The following is a 17,266-nucleotide window of genomic DNA, read 5'->3' as shown; positions in this document are numbered from 1 at the left end:
ATCAGTAAAGTTACGTTTCCCAGCATGCATTCAGAGCTAGCTTAAGAGCAGAGGTGTCAAGTAATGAAGTACAAATACTTTGTTACCTTACTTAAGTAGAAATTTTGGTTATCTATACTTCACTGGAGTAATTATTTTTCAGACGACTTTTTACTTTTACTCCTTACATTTTCACACAATTATCAGTACTTTTTACTCCTTACATTTTAAAAACAGCCTCGTTACTCTATTTCATTTCGGCCTTTAAAAAAGACTATCCAGTTAAATTGCTCCATCCGGATAGAGTGAATTTGGTTGTGGTTGTTTCAGATGTTCTTGTCCAGTTTTGTTCTTACATCCGTTCCCTCAGATTCCTGCAACTAAACTTGGATGTACATTCCAATAAAGGTTAGGATAAATGATAACATGCCTCTGAAGTTTGACTTTTTGCACCATTACAATACTTATAGGCAACTAGTCATCATATCTCCTGCTCTCTGAAACACATGTTAATGCTCAATAGTACACATATATGGGTCTTTAATATATTTGCATTATACTAAGATACATTCATTTTCAATGGCTTTTGTCCTTAATGGCTTTTTTCCCCCTTACATTACTTTTACTTTTATACTTTAAGTAGTTTTGAAACCAGTACTTTTATACTTTTACTTGAGTAAAAAACTTGAGTTGATACTTCAACTTCTACAGGAGTATTTTTAAACTCTAGTATCTATACTTCTACCTGAGTAATGAATGTGAATACTTTTGACACCTCTGGCCGTTTGAGCCGATATAAAGTTTATGTTGCAGATAAAGCAGGACTTGCCGGCTCCTGCTCACATACCTCTGCTGCTCTGGCTGCTCTGAGCCGTTTTCACTTTGGCTGCTGCCTTCATTCCTGTTTCATACGTTTGTGGTGCAAATAATGTTTTCATATGTAAATATCATGAATCAGTCAAGTTACGTTTCCCAGCATGCATTCAGAGCTAGCTTAAGGGCATCGCTCATCATTGATCACATAAAATGTTGGTAATGTGTTGACATCGTACAGATCGTATGGCACCAGGAGTGAAAAGCTTCACCAGTCAGGGAAGGACATGGACTGTTGGTCCAGTCGCCCTTTAACAGGCCTGACATTACGCTGAACTGGAATGAAAGAACTCGTAAAAAGAACAATTTCCTGCAGCCGCTGTCTTTCAGCACCACAGACCGGTTATCCCTGAAACCAGGGAGGGGCCTCTGTGGAAACTGAAAGCGAGAAAAGAAAACTAGAACCGAGAAACATCATTTTATATGTGTAAGTGTGTGTTTTGGGGCCCCAAGAGTGATTTGTTTGTGAAATAGTTTTCAAATCAACCTCTTGTCCCTTCATGTGAACATTTATTGTGCAAAACTACAACAAGTCTGAAAACACAAAAAAATATGATAAATGAACGCTTGGAACACGAAAGTGTTCAGAGTGAACTTCTGAGAGCATTGATGACTAAGTGACTTTAATAACAGACACGAGGCGAGGCGTGATAACTATTTATCTGTTTCTGAAAACACTGATTTATGTTTTCAGTATCACGGAAAAGGAAACACGGCTAATCTGAAGTCGGCAGTCGGTTTAAAGTTTTCTTTAGCCCACACCCCAACGGTTACAACATCAAAATTTTTGCTGCAGGTGATGCTGAGTCATCCGTTGGTTTCAGGAATGCTAAACCCCCAGGTTAGTGTCTCTGAGCCGTGGATCAGCAGTGAGAAGCCGCGTAGCCTCGACCAGGCCAACTCTGATCTCTGAAACTCACCCTCGCTTCTCTAATTCACACTTTACCTAAAACAATAGGACTTGAAACATTATTAGTCCTTAAAACCCATGGTAACGTGCTGCTCTGTGCAGGCGCTCTCATATGTGGGGTTTATTGAAAGAGTTGCACGTGTCAGGACCTGTTCCAAGATGCTGATTAAATCAGGTGCTTCAGTCCATTTCACCGGGGGGTGGGTGTTCTAGCAGCACCGGAGCTCAGAGTACAGACATCTCTAAACCAAGCCACCAAAGGAAACAAGCAACCTCTTTTTCTTGGCTTATATGTCTAGACCAGGGGTCGGCAACCCAAAATGTTGAAAGAGCCATATTGGACCAAAAACACAAAAACAAATATTTCTGGAGCCGCAAAAAATGAAAAGTCTTGTAAGCCTTAGAATGAAGGCAACACATGCTGCATGTAGCTATATTAGTTATAACTGGGGTTAGATTTTTTTTTTCATTATGCAGTTCGAGAAAAAAGTCGAAATGTCGAGATTAATGTTGAAGTACAATCTCGAGAAAAAGTCGAAATGTTGAGAAAAAAGTCGAAATGTCAAGAAAAAAATCTAAATTTCTAGAAAAAAGTTGAAATGTCGAGATTAAAAAGGAAAGGAAAAAGGAAGATAAAAAAGAAGAAGAAAAGAAAAAGAGAAAAAAGAAAAAAAACGAGAAAAAAAGGAAAAAAAGGAAAAAAAGAAAAAGGAAAAAAAAGAGAAAAAAAGGAAAAAAGAGAAAAAAAGGAAAAAAAAACGGTCAAACATTGTTGAAAAAGCTCCAGCGCTCCGGCGCTAAAGAGCCGCATGTGGCTCTAGAGCCGCGGGTTGCCCCGCTCAGGATTTTGAGGGCCGATCACTGATCACCAAAATAAGTATCTGCCAATCCCGATATTGACGATCACCGATCACAGCGTGAAATCCATAAATTCTTCAATATTGTTGTCTCATGTACACAACACTGACATGTATTATTAGGTATCAACATTAGGAGATGAGAAAGTATCATTAATTGACTGTTATTGCAGGCTGAAGCAATGTGTAATATTTCACACTCTAGAGACTCTTAGAGATGATTTAGACTCATGTAGCTTATTAACTTAAGCTTTCCTGTGGTAAACTCATCAGTGAAATATTTACGACTCTGCAGCGCGTACTGTGGATCCAAGCAGCTAACTACGCGTTTAAACCTGATGTCTGCTATAATGACAGACCGCTGATCAAGGCTTATGAATCCGTTACCTTACGATGTAGTTCTTTATTTTTCTTGCTGTCGTTTATAGGTCTCTGTTACAGGTGAGTTAGCGGCGTTGCTGCACGCTCCTTTTCTTTATATACTCCTTCACTTGAGAAACTTTCAAATGTCTTATCGGCTTCGTTGTGTTGATATTATTTTATAACATTCATCCTCTGGGTATTTCCTTTGCACACACTTTATAAACTGCAAATTTGTTGTCCTTTTCAGACATTGTAAAACTCCCACACCGACGAGGCCGGTCACGCCTCCTTGGGACACCTGGGTCTGAGGTGTGTGAACGCATCAGATCGGTCATCAGATCAGCTGCTTTGAACTATTATTTTGAGAACGCCGATCAAAACTGATAGGGGCATTATTGGCTGATACCGATCGGTTGCCGATCAATCGGTGCTTCTCTACTGGTGATACGCCCTCCGCCGTGCTTCACAGCCGGGATGACGTCCTCCTGCTTCTAAAGCCTCAGGCACATCACCTTCTTCAGAGATCTCTCTCTATTTTTCATCACCTAAAGCATTTATTAGAAAGTTTGGTTAAAGTCAGCAGTCCTATCAAACTCCATCAGGCTTTAAATTCAGACATATTCTATTATTAACTATCAAACTTAAAGTAAAACCTGATATTGCATTTGAAGAACCACCATCCTTCATAATCAATGGATCGCCTGCAAATAAATGTTGATATATTATCATGTTAAACCTCTGTGCCTCTGGTAGAAGCTAATTAAAGACTAAAACATAGTTGTTGAAAACAGCTGAGTCATTATATCCGCCTCCGAGTGATTTTAGGTGCAGAGAGTTGGAAATTTGAATCATCTCCCCGATAGAAGCTCATCATTCCTGGCCAGCAGTGTTCCCACGCTCCTCCTGGCTGGAAAACACAATCACGTCATGAAAGGAGCAGTAAATTTAGAAGAGCAGGATGTGTCTGGTTTCATGGTGATGTCTTCGTGCATGAGACACGCATTCAGACCACAGACCAGCTCCGCCGGGACGCCGGGGCGCCGGGCCAGCAGCACCCATGGAAATCACAACTCTTTATGCTAACCAAACAGGATGAAAGATATGATCGGACCTAAATAAGAGGAGCACAAATCACATCCATGAGAAATGAATCTGTCAACAGAGATTCATTTACATCAAGGAGGAGGGTTCTGGCCTCCGGCCACCCAGAGCTGTCTGGAGACGGAATCTTGCAGTTTTCTTGAACATGCATGTACAGTAACTGAAGCTGGGGAGGGATGCAGGAAAACAGTCATTCAAGTGGCTAAGTATGGAGCCAAATCAGGGCCAAAAGTTTTGCTAATTTGAAAATAAAATTTGAACCTGAAATTTTTTTTTTACAGTTTCAGTTTTATTTTTTTCAGTATCAGATCTTTTTTTCAGTTTCAAATCTTTTTATTTCAGTTTCAAATCTTTTTTTCAGTTTCAAATCTCTTTTTTTCAGTTTCACGTCTTTTTTTTCAGTTTCACATCTTTTTTTTTCAGTTTCACTTCTTTTTTTTCAGTTACAAAATTTTTTTTCAGGTTCAGACTTTTGGCCCCGATCTGGCGTGGGGGGCGTGGCATCAACGGAGAGGGGCGTGGCATCATGAGTGACAGCAGAACAGAGAAGTCGGGGGACGTTTCTCAGTCATGTTGCCTTCAGGAAACGTAGGTTGCAGAAGTTATCAGTAGAAGTATGATTCAACACTGTATATACACCATATTCACTTGATTGGCAGTGGAAAAAACTGATATTAGTGACACGTTTCTGTTTGAAAGGCTGTTTTAGACCGTACTTGGCACCAATCGCAGTATAAAAGCAATAAACTATGCCAGACTGTACAGTTCAACAGCCACACTTTGACAGTTTGACATTTCCCAACAGCTTTTTAAACAGAAATGTGTCACTAATATCAGTTTTTTCCACTGCCAATCACGTGAATATGGTGTATATACAGTGTTGAATCATACTTCTACTGATAACTTCTGCAACCTACGTTTCCTGAAGGCAACATGACTAAGGAACGTCCCCCGCCTTCTCTGTTCTGCTGTCACTCATGATGCCACGCCCCTCTCAGTTGATACCACGCCCCCCACGCCAGATCGGGGCCAAAAGTCTGAAACTGAAAAAAAAAAATTAAACTGAAAAAAAAGACGTGAAACTGAAAAAAAAATTTGTAACTGAAAAAAAAAGAAGTGAAACTGAAAAAAAAAGACGTGAAACTGAAAAAAAAAGATTTGAAACTGAAAAAAAGATTTGAAACTGAAAAAAAGATCTGATACTGAAAAAAATAAAACTGAAACTGTAAAAAAAAAATTTCAGGTTCAAATTTTATTTTCAAATTAGCAAAACTTTTGGCCCTGATTTGGCTCCATAGCTAAGTCCATCTTTTCAAATTTACCTGCATATATATATATATATATATATATATATATATTAGGGCTGTCAAACGATTTTTTTTTTTTTTAATCGCGATTAGTCGCATGTTGTCCTTAGTTAACTCGCGATTAATCGCACATTTATTCACACATTTTTTGCTGTTATAAATTACCTTATATATTTTAATGTTTTAAATACTGTTAACAACATGAGAAAGGGCAAATATGCTGCTTTATGCCAATGTTTATTCAACTTTCCACAAAAAAAAAGCTTTTGACCTGAATGTAACATTCCTTCATAAATACAAACACAATGTAGTCCCAACTTTACACTTGTAAAGACTAAGGCCCCATTTACACGGAGCAAAAACGGTGGTGTTTTCATGCGTTTTGGCCGTTCGTTTACACGAAAACGAAGCTCAAAGTCACCAAAAACGGTCATTTCTGAAAACTCCGGCCAAAGTGGAGATTTGCAAAACCCCGTCTTCACGTTTGCTGGTAAACAGAGGGAAACGGACATTTAGGCTTCAGAACGACACATTATGTGACAGAAACGTCACCAGTGTCATGTGTGCCACCTGTGTTTACAATTTGTTTGGCCACCGTCAATATTTTCTTGTATTTTACCTGTTTTATATTATAACGTTACACTTAAAAAGTAACTCCACTTCTCTGTCACTCCAAACGAAAGACTCTCATTCATCTTGGAAGTAACTGAAAGTTACTTGTGTCATTTGTTGATGTTTTTTTCCAGGATTCTGATTGGCTAGCATGACTTTATGCTTCTCGTTATACTGCCTGCTGCAGGTTTGGATGCTCATAGCACCTTAACAGCGTATTCATGCGGGTTCGTGTAAATTACGGTATTTTTCAAAACGTAGAGGGGGATATGTCCGTTTTTGTAAATACCCGGCTATGTGTAAACATGGCCTAACTCAAGATTCCTTGTTTTTTTTTAAGCAGCTCAATGTAAAACAATGAACCATATACATCACAAACATTGTACAAGAAGTGCATTGGTCAGTAAAATTTTCCCTGTAATTATGTCTAACCTCATATGGAGGAAAATAAAAGGCTCCAAAAATATCCCCTTCTCCTAAATGGCATCGGTCGTGTGTTTGGCTGCAAGCGGTATTTGAGATTCAACGTAGTTCGATGGTAATTAATTTCAAATCGACAGTACATGCAAATAACTTTAGTCTTGTCCAGCATGGCATCTTTTTGAAAGTGAACTTGCCGTTCAAAAGTCCCTTTTCATTCTGCATCTTTCCTCGCTTTTCAAAAAAGTTCACGCAGTAATCCACCATACTTATTTCCTCAAGCTACGGACGCTGTCGACCGCCAGAAATGATCGAATGCGCTTTTTTTTTTTTTTTTATCCTGCGCGTTAATCGTGTGTTAAAAAAATTGTCGCCGTTAAGAGGACGTTAAGTTAACACGTTAACTTTGACAGCCCTAATATACATATATAAATATGTTGCATTCCTGTGATTCCTGTGCACAAATGCTTGGTTTTCAGGGCGTGGTAAACGCTTCCTTTTGGAGGATTTTTTTCTAACAGCAGCTCTCGCTGACATCATACAGTCCACTTGTACGTCTGTCCAGAGCTCCAGCGAGGAAAAGGTTACGTCTATGACAGTAGATTAGATCTGCTTTATTCATCCCTCAGTGGGGAAATTCACATTGAGCACCAGCAGTACACACAACACACACATTCATACACATACAGAGAAAAAAGATAAAAAAGTAAAAAATATATAATTAAAAAAGACATATATACAGAAGTACGGCATTACAGTAGAAGTAGAGTTGAATATCTGCTGCAGAACCGTGTTTCCTACCAAAAACAGGGAATCACAGACCCGGTCAAGTGGTTTTAGCACAGTGTGGAGATTGGGGTGTTACTCAACAGTCTAGTCAAAATATTATGGGGTTTGTCGACTGATTGTAGTAAGGAATAATGTTTCACAGGAGAATAACTTCTGGCAGCTCTGGGACTTCCACACAGCGAGCCTGAGGTCGGCACACAAACACAATCACATCCCTCTCGGGGTCACCGCCCGGACAACAAAGATAAACCAGCCTTTTGCTAATAAACGCGTGTGTTTGAGTTGGCTTTGAGGTGGATCTGTGTGGTCCTGCAGTAAAAACCTGCTGCAAATAAAGGATGAATTATGGAAGAGCTAATAGTAAAGCTGCTTGTACATGGGAAAAAATATTGTTATATTTAACCATCTAGACTGTTCCCAAATATTGATATTGCTGATAATCTCCTCTTCCGTTTCCCTTGTTCCCCCACTCGACCTTTCTCTGATGGTTTGCATGAAGAACTTCTTTCTGACATCCAGAGTGATTGATGGGTCACTCCTCATCCCTCCTCTCCGCCTGCTCCCAACTCCCTTCTTCCTCTAAATTATTGCAAAGCTTGAAAGCTTTGAACAGCACATAACACCAGCACTTTGTCAGTTATCGGCTCATAATGTGGTGAAACGCAGTAAATCCACATCCCATAAATCAGGAAAGGGTACGAAAGCCCTCAGCAGTGCTGTTTATGTAAAGTTTTATTACAAACGAAGGATCGGCTCATTACAAGCTGTGAGTTTTTCTACAACCCTGCTGAGGAGTTTTAACATGACTTTTTAACATGACTTCATCGAGTGTGAAGTTTAAAATAAGGCCATAAATGGAGATTTCTGGGGAGTTTTGGGGAAGAAAACTGACAAATAAATGAGTTTTAGGTTTAGAGCTCTACCATGTACGGAAGAGTATTAGGGCCAGTCAGGAGAAAAATAAGAATAATACTTTAGAGGAAGATTTTTTTTTCATTATGCACTTCGAGAAAAAAGTTGAAATGTCGAGAAAAAAGTTGAAATGTTGAGATTAATGTTGAAGTACAATTTTGAGAAAAAATTTGAAATGTCGAGAAAAAAGTTGAAATGTTGAGAAAAAAGTCGAAATGTTGAGAAAAAAGTCGAAATGTCGAGAAAAAAGTCGAAATGTCAAGAAGAAAGTCGAAATGTCAAGAAGAAAGTCGAAATGTCAAGAAGAAAGTCGAAATGTTGAGAAAAAAAGTTGAAATGTCAAGAAAAAAGTCGAAATGTCAAGAAGAAAGTCGAAATGTTGAGAAAAAAGTCGAAACGTTGAGATTAATGTTGAAGTACAATTTTGAGAAAAAAGTCCAAATGTCATGAAAAAAGTCGAAATGTCGAGAAAAAAGTCGAAATGTTGAGAAAAAAGTCGAAATGTTGAGAAAAAAGTCAAAATGTCATGAAAAAAGTCGAAATGTTGAGAAAAAAGTTGAAATGTCGAGAAAAAAGTTGAAATGTCGAGAAAAAAGTTGAAATGTTGAGAAAAAAGTCAAAATTTCGTGATTAAATTTGAGCGTAGCTATTTTAGCAATTCTCAGAATCTATTCCTTTTATAACAAATGTCACTGGATAAAACAATGACTTGCTAGCATGATATTTTAATTACTCCTACAACTACAGAAACAACCCGTGTGTTTTAAATGCGTCTGCTGATAAAGAGTCTAAAAGGTCTTTTTGGACGTGAGAGCTTGTTGTTCTGTGGTGGACCACGCAGACACCAGAACAACGTACTGAAAAAGGAAGTGTGGTGACATCTACGCACGTCAACACTGTTCTCACACAGACGCACACCCACAGTTGAGGTTTTGAAATATGACAACGCTGCATATATGCTTCTGTGCTGCAGAACACAACCGAAAGTGCAGAGTTTCTGCCACAGTGGCGCTAAACCTGAGGATGTGGCAGAAGCTGCTGCACCAGATCAGGGTCTCTGTTAGCATTAGTACCACAGAATAGGTCACGATGGGGTGAGTTTATCAGTCATGAAAGCAGTGTTCACGTCTTCCTTTAATAGCTTTTGCACCACTAAAGAAAAACATCTTTAATCTTTTTTTATTTTTATTTTCTCTTCTTGTCTGCATATATATTAATGGTTAATACCATATTGGTAAAAACCTAAGGCACATATATATATATATATATATATATATATATATATATATATATATATATATATATATATATATATATAAATTCCTTAAGATTTGTTTGGGCTCTAGTGGCCCTTTATTCAAAGTATACAGACAGGAAGGGGGTAGAGAGAGAGAATGGGGATGACATGCAGCAAAAGTGCACAGGCCGGGATTGATTGAATTTATTTTGAATTTATTTATTTAAAACAGGGACAATGCACAAAAAAAACATTAATCTTGTAAAACAAGAAGAGATGCTCTGAGCCAGGTTATAGCAACAATTGCTAATTTCCGCCTGTAGTCCCTGGGCAGGTAAAGTGCTAAGCAGATACAATATTAAGATTAATTTAAATAAGACATAATAACCATAATATTTAAAAATTTGACAGAATGCACTAATAAATAAAAGCACGGAAACAAGAGCGCCAGATCATAAAGTGCACAATAGACCAACAACACATACACTCTCTCTCACTCTCATCACACATTCAAACACATACACATACAATACAAAGATAACAATCATCCTCATCCTCAACCACACTCATAACCAGACGCATACACACACTCACATAATACTCAACAATGTGTGCAAACTTGCTTACTTAATAACCAGCGCTTTGACAAGCATGAGAATGTGTGAGGATTTGTACATAGAATAAGTTCTGTGGGAAGGACATTCCACTGACCCATGGCCACACAGGAAAAAAAGAAGAGCTGCCAAACTGAGTTCTACGTTGAGGAATACTACACTCACTCCTCGTAACAGATCTAGTTAGACGTACTGCGTTTTCAGAGCAGAGTGTCACAAACTTTTTCAGAGGGGGGGCATAAGCATTATGAATAATTTTGTGAAGTAGACAAACATTTGAGTGTATAATCAAGTTTTCAAAGCTCAAAATATCATATTTGGCAAGTACATGGCAATGATGGTAATGTCGTGGTTTTTTGGCATGGATCTTAAGACTACTTTTGTACAATAACTCTAGTGGTTTTGTAACTGTTTTACATGCCTGAGACCAGGATGTAACACAGTACAAAAAATGGGGCTTAATCATTGCATTTAAATATGTACTTGATGCCTCAAGGGTGAGAGAATTTCTTATGTATCTGAAATTAGCTAAATTATATTTCAACGTGTTACTCAGCTTTTTGACATGCCCTTTAAAACTAAGTGTTGAATCCAACATTACCCCCAGGTATTTAAATTGTTCTACGTGTTTTATTTTTTGCCCATTTACTACAATATCAGGGTAACTTTTAAGTTTACGCCTATTTGTAAAGAACATGGTCACAGTTTTTTCCACATTTAACGTGAGGCATGAGTTGTATAACCAATCACTAACCTTGTTCATTGCCTTTGTTAATTTCACAGCCACCTCTGTTACATTTTTCCCATGAGTATACAATACAGTATCATCGGCATACATTATAGTGTTAACATCCTGACAGACAGAAGGCAAGTCATTAATGTATAAACAAAACAGCAGCGGCCCTAAAATTGACCCTTGTGGGACTCCCAGTGTGGATGCTAGAAATGGAGATAGTATACCATTCACTCGTACACACTGGTGTCGACCACTTAGGTAAGATTTCACCCAGTTATGTACATTGATAGACAATTCATAATTTTTTAATTTATGTAACAGCACCTCGTGATTTACTGTATCAAAGGCCTTGCGTAGATCAAGGAAGACTGCTCCCACCACTCCTCCCTGATCTAGGCTGATTTTAATTTCCTCAAGGAAGTAGCAGCAAGCAGATTCAGTAGAATGTTTCTTTCTGAAACCAAACTGCATTGGATGTAAAAAGGACCTAGAATCCAGATGTGCAGCTAGTTGCTCTGCTACGACCTTTTCAATGACCTTTGAGATGGCTGAGAGTATGCTGATAGGTCAGTAATTACTGACCACCTGTGTATCACCAGATTTGTGCACAGGGGTAACTATGGCAGGTTTAAGCACACTAGGAAAAATGCTCTCATCAATAGATTTATTAATAATCATAACTAAAGGTGGCATAATGGCCTTATGTTGTTTTAAAAATTCAAACCTGTGACCGCTGCAGGAGGACTGTAGCCTCTATAGCCTACATATACAGGACTGTCTCAGAAAATTAGAATATTGTGATTTTCTGTAATGCAATTAAAAAAAAACAAAAATGTCATACATTTTAGATTCATTACAAATCAACTGAAATATTGCAAGCCTTTTATTATTTTAATATTGCTGATCATGGCTTACAGCTTAAAAAAAACTCAAATCTCAAAAAATTAGAATATTCTGGGAATCTTAATCTTAAACTGTAAACCAAAAATATGCATCATGATGTTCGGGTCGGGTTCGGTCGTGGCTGGTTAGAATAAGTATTGCACTGTTCATTATCTGTCATCATTGTCTGTTCATTACAGAAGAGTATTAGGACCATGGAGGAGAAAAAATATTTGAGAGGGGAATTTTTTTTATTGTGCACTTCGAGAAAAAAGTCAAAATGTCGAGATTAATGTTGAAATACAATTTCAAGAATAAAGTGGAAATGTCGCCTTTTTTCTCAACATTTCAACTTTATTCACGAAATTTTGACTTTTTTCTCAACATTTCAACTTTTTTCTCGACATTTCGACTTTGTTCTCGAAGTGCAATGCAAAAAAAATCTTCCTCCTCTAAAATATTATTTTTATTTTTCTCCTGCATGGCCCTAATACTCTTCTGTAGTTCATCTAACCTTAAAGGAGCTTGAGGCCGGATTGAGGCAGGATTTATGAAAAAAATTTGTATACGTTTTAAGTTTTCTAGTAATAAGGTCGGATGAAGCGTTCCAAACCAAAAAGAATGAGCCCTCTAGTGTATCTCTCCTTTGCCTTGAACAGGCTGTGTGCTGCAAAATGTGCTGCAATTCGGTCCCGAATTTCCCGCGCTGTCCTGCGGATGTGACGTCACATGACGCTGCATGCGCGTTCTCCCCGTTCTGCCGTGCCGGCTTTGCTGTTGGCTGCAGTACCCCCAACGGCCGTCGTGGTGAAGGGTGGCGCTAGAGAGTCTCATTTCTTAAAAGGAGCCTCATGCTCCTTTAAGGCAACGATTAATTAATTGATTATTGTTTTGAAAGAAAAAATGCAGGTCGGGTATTTTCTAATTTATTTCTTTGGAAAACTGATTCTAAAGATCACAAACCCTCCTACAGTCCTAATGACACACGTAAAAATACAGCAGAATATTGTGCTGCATGCTGCCGTCGATGATATCCTCCATCAAACACTCAACGAACTGTTCATGTTTGCTGCGATATCAGAAACCCGGGTCAGACCTTGGTTAGGGTTAGCTAACCAGCATTCCCACGTTTATTGCTGGCTCCAAAGCTGAATCATCTCCACTGACTCCCACGTTAAAACGTCCAGCTTTACATGAGTAACGTAGGTTTAGCGGGATTTCATATCCAGCATAACTGCATGATGGAAAATCTTATGTGCTGTTGGAATAACTACGTATATAGGTAAAAATAATAATGATGTATGTTTGAGTTATCATTGGTCATGAACAATAACTCTGAACTTGTTTTTTGTATGTCTTGACTGAGACTTGCAGAAAAGCAGAAACAGCAGTTTCGACGCCGCTGCAGGGGAGAAGCTCACATCCTCTTATTATCAATAACAGTTTTTAAGCAATTAGTAATGTATGTGTGTGTGTTATGAGATAACTTGTTTATCAGGCAGGAAAGCAACGGCCAAATGTCACAAGAAGGACTGCCCCCTGTCTGACCCTCAGACAGGTATCTGTACCAATCAACATACAGTATTTTCCACAATAGAAGACGTGAGCTGCGTCAACCGCTTTCCCTCACGCTGACTCATGTTTATGTAACTAGGATGTGACCAATCAATAAAAAGAGAGGACGAAGCAGAGACGAGCAGAGATGTTTGGAGGATTGTGACTGGACGTTCTCTACGGAAGAGTATTAGGGCCAGGCAGGAGAAAAATTAAAATAATATTTTAGAGGAGGAAGATTTTTTTTTCATTATGCACTTTGAGAAAAAAGTTGGAATGTCGAGAAAAAAGTCAAACATTTGTATGATATTGATTTGAAATATCACAGATATGCAGTTGCATAACTTCAGAAACGTCCCCTTAACGTTACACTCCAAGGATCTAAGTAAGTTAGTTAGTTAGTTAGTTAGTTAGTTAGTTAGTTAGTTAGTTAGTTAGTTAGTTAGTTAGTTAGTTAGTTAGTTAGTTAGTTAGTTAGTTAGTTAGTTAGTTAGTTAGTTAGTTAGTTAGTTAACCTCATCTGCAGGGCCGGCCAACCCGATTGCCTTCGCCCTTCCTGCCGTGGTGAATTTTTTTAGCCCCTTTTTTGTGAGTGAAACGATTTTTTTACTATTTGACTCGAACCTGAATTGAATTAGATGCATATTTTTGAATGCCATGAACACATGGAAAACAAATTATTATCCAGCAATTCACTTTAATACAAAATAAAAAAATGAACTGAATAATAATAAAATAAGTATCTTTCTTAAACAGAAACCTGTCCTGCTTAACTTAAAATTGTATAAATTAATATAAAACAATAGAAAGAAAGCAGAACATCTATTCTGTAATAACAATAACAAAAGTACAAACAGAAAGTCTGTAGAAAACTTGTAAACATATTTGTGCCTCAAAGGCCATGACTGTAGGCTACAGTTGTAGTAAAACAGAAAAAAATAACTTATAAACTCAACAGCTCAATGCCATTTTCCATTGGCATTTTATGACTATTTTCTGACTCTCACAGTAATACGGGACAAAGTGCATCGCGTTTCAGCTCAATACGGGACGAGTAGTAGATCTGTTTACAGTCTATGATCCATTTGTCTCTCTTAAGCCTATTTTTCGGCAGTCTGTAAAACGATAACTCTGATTTCTTGCAAAATTTGTGAGTACAGTCGATAACACAACAGCTCTTTCCCATTTTAGATGTTTTCCAGTTGCTCAAACTCAGTCTTTCTGCCACTCAGTCTTTCTGCCACTCAGTGGGCAAAACCCGCTGAAGTGGCATCTGTGACGTCATGCTCATTCCCTCTATAGTGGCTTTGCATGTTTGTGTGCATGTGTGTGTGTGCCTGTGGTGTGTGCATGTGGTGTGTGCATGTGTGTGTGTGCATGTGTGTGTGTGCATGTGGTGTGTGCGCTTTTGTTAAAGGCAGGGGTGGGGGCACAAAAAAAATATTTGCACCGGGGCCCATCACCATGAGGCCACTGCACATACATGCGAGTCAAACATCTTCAAAGTCCTTTAAAGCCATTTGTATTTGGGTTCAAACAGTGAGGCTTTAAACGATAATGATTAGTTTACTGTGTCTCCTCACTCCTCCTGATGTGTTTGCAGCAATCATCCCCTCCTGAAGTCTGGTGCCCTCCTCCTCAACTCTCACAAACACACACAGACCATATATCTATGTCACAGATCTTTATCACACCATCATTCTTGAATCACTCAATAACCGTGGGCAAAGAAAAGACTTTATATTGTATTTGGTTGTGTGTGCCTGCACACTCAACATGAGCCATTTGTTTTTAATCACAATCAAAGAGCAGAAGTCCTGCAGAATGAGGTTAGAGAGTTTTAACTGTACACAACAGATGTAGGGTTTTGGTGGCAGATGAATAAGTTGACCTGCCCAGTAATTTAATGCCCTTGCCAGATGAATTATCCTCACACATTGTTATTACTGTATATAAATACAAGTACACTGATTTCCTTGGATTGAATTGCTTGGCTCATCTGTCAAGTGCGCTGAGTTTATTTTTTCAGTGAGGTCACACTAAGTATAAGAACCTCTCAAAGACACTGAATCTAACGTTGCCAGATCTTTTAACAAAAACGAGCAGCCAGATCTACGAACACAAGACCAAGACCACACGATGAGCAATTTTAGAGCGAAACCATCCACCTGAGTCATAATTACATCTGATCTGCAGATATGAATCAGTGATGAAGGAAAGATCCTTAAAAGTCGCAGTATTGAAGAGTAAAATTACCCTGTGACAAGTACAATTCCTACATTAATGGTATGATTGAAGTGGAAGTAGGCTATGAAAGGAAAGTACTGGACTTAAAGCCAAACTATGTAGTGATTCCACTCCAGCAAATCACCAGTACAAGGCTTGCCAGACCGTCTCCATATATCCATTCTTATATATTTGGGTGTAAAACGGATAGTTTGCAGCGTGAAGTAAAATTATTACGGCTGTCAAACGATAATTTTTTTAATCGCGATTAATCGCATGTTGTCCATAGTTAACTCATGATTAATCGCATATTAATCGCACATTTATTCACACATTTTTTGCTGTTCTAAATTACCTTAAGGTAATTTTTTATGTTTTTAATACTGTTAACAACATGAGAAAGGGTAATTATGCTGCTTTATGCCAATGTTTATTCAACTTTCCACAAATAAAGCTTTTGACCTGAATGTAACATTCCTTCATAAATACAAACACAATTTAGTCCCCAACTTTACACTTGTAAAGACTAACTTAAGATTCCTTGTTTTTTTAAGCAGCTCAATGTAAAACAATGAACCATAAGCATCACAAATATTGTACAAGAAGTGCATTGGTCAGTTACATTTTCCATGTAATTATGTCTAACCTCATATGGAGGAAAATAAAAAGGCTAACAGACAAACAAAGTGCACATGTAACAGCAGGGAGTAACTCAGCCTATAAAGTGCAGTTAGGCTATAATTAGCTAATACTTCAGATTCTTTGGAACAGATCTCTCTTTGCTCATCTAATGTATTCAGGTGAGGAACCTCCTTCCCTCACATCTATCCAGCGTTGTCTGCTTTTGACGGGGGGGGCAATGCCCAATGCACTTCTTTAGTCTTGTCCAGCGAACCATCTGCATCTTTTTGAAAGTGAACTTGCCGTTCAAAAGTCCCTTTTCATTCTCCATCTTTCCTCGCTTTTCCAAAAAGTTCTCACAGAAATCCACCATACTTTTCCTCAAGCTACAGTGCCATTGAGTTTTTTAATTTTTATCCTGCGCGTTAATCGTCCGTTAAAAAAATTGTCGGTGTTAAGAAGACATTAAGTTAACGCGTTATTAACGTGTTAACTTTGACAGCCCTAATAATTATTAATTTAATATACATGTATACATGCAGCAGGTGGAGCATTTTAATTGTTGATCTAATGCTGGTTAACTTCATTTGAAATTATGTATTTTCTGAGTGAAACCAGTTCAGTCAGTTTGTATTCAGGACTCAGACACACTCTCTGACCTTAAAGCGACACTACGTAACTTTTCCACCTTAATATCATATTTCCAGAGTCATTGTGATGGTACATCAACTTCCAACAGGTTTAATGACACCTCTGTCATGGTCTGAGGGGGTCTGTATCGCCTCCACTGGCACTATGTAACTTTGAGGAGCATGGTAGGAACCCTGCCACACTAAAAAACTACAAATCGTTACGACTTTGACTGCTTTACGGCATACGTCACTTCCCCCTCCTTCCCGATTCGCAGTCGAGACGAAAATGGGCGGGGCGTGGAGCGCGGAGCCCCGCAGAACCTGTTGCTGCGTTGCTGCTGCAGCAGCTCCACACAACAGACGTGGGGAAAAGATCCTAATGGTTTAACTTTTCACCGGTTTCCTGCTCGGAGGCAGAACCACGCAGGCCAAGTATCTGATATAACAGAGTAAAAGAGTGAAAGAGTCGTCGGCTCGCTTTGGATCGCGGCTGTAACGACCAAACACACAGTAAAGCCTGATTTATGGTTCTGCGTTAAATCGACGCAGACCTACGGCGTAGGGTACGCGGCGACGCGCAACGTACGGTGCGTGTCGCCGCGTACCCTACGCCGTAGGCTCTGCGTCGATTTAACGCAGAA

The sequence above is a fragment of the Cololabis saira genome, chromosome 24 (genome assembly GCF_033807715.1).
Source record: "Cololabis saira isolate AMF1-May2022 chromosome 24, fColSai1.1, whole genome shotgun sequence".
Classification (NCBI taxonomy): domain Eukaryota; kingdom Metazoa; phylum Chordata; class Actinopteri; order Beloniformes; family Belonidae; genus Cololabis; species Cololabis saira.
Note: the sequence above shows the minus strand (reverse complement) of the source record.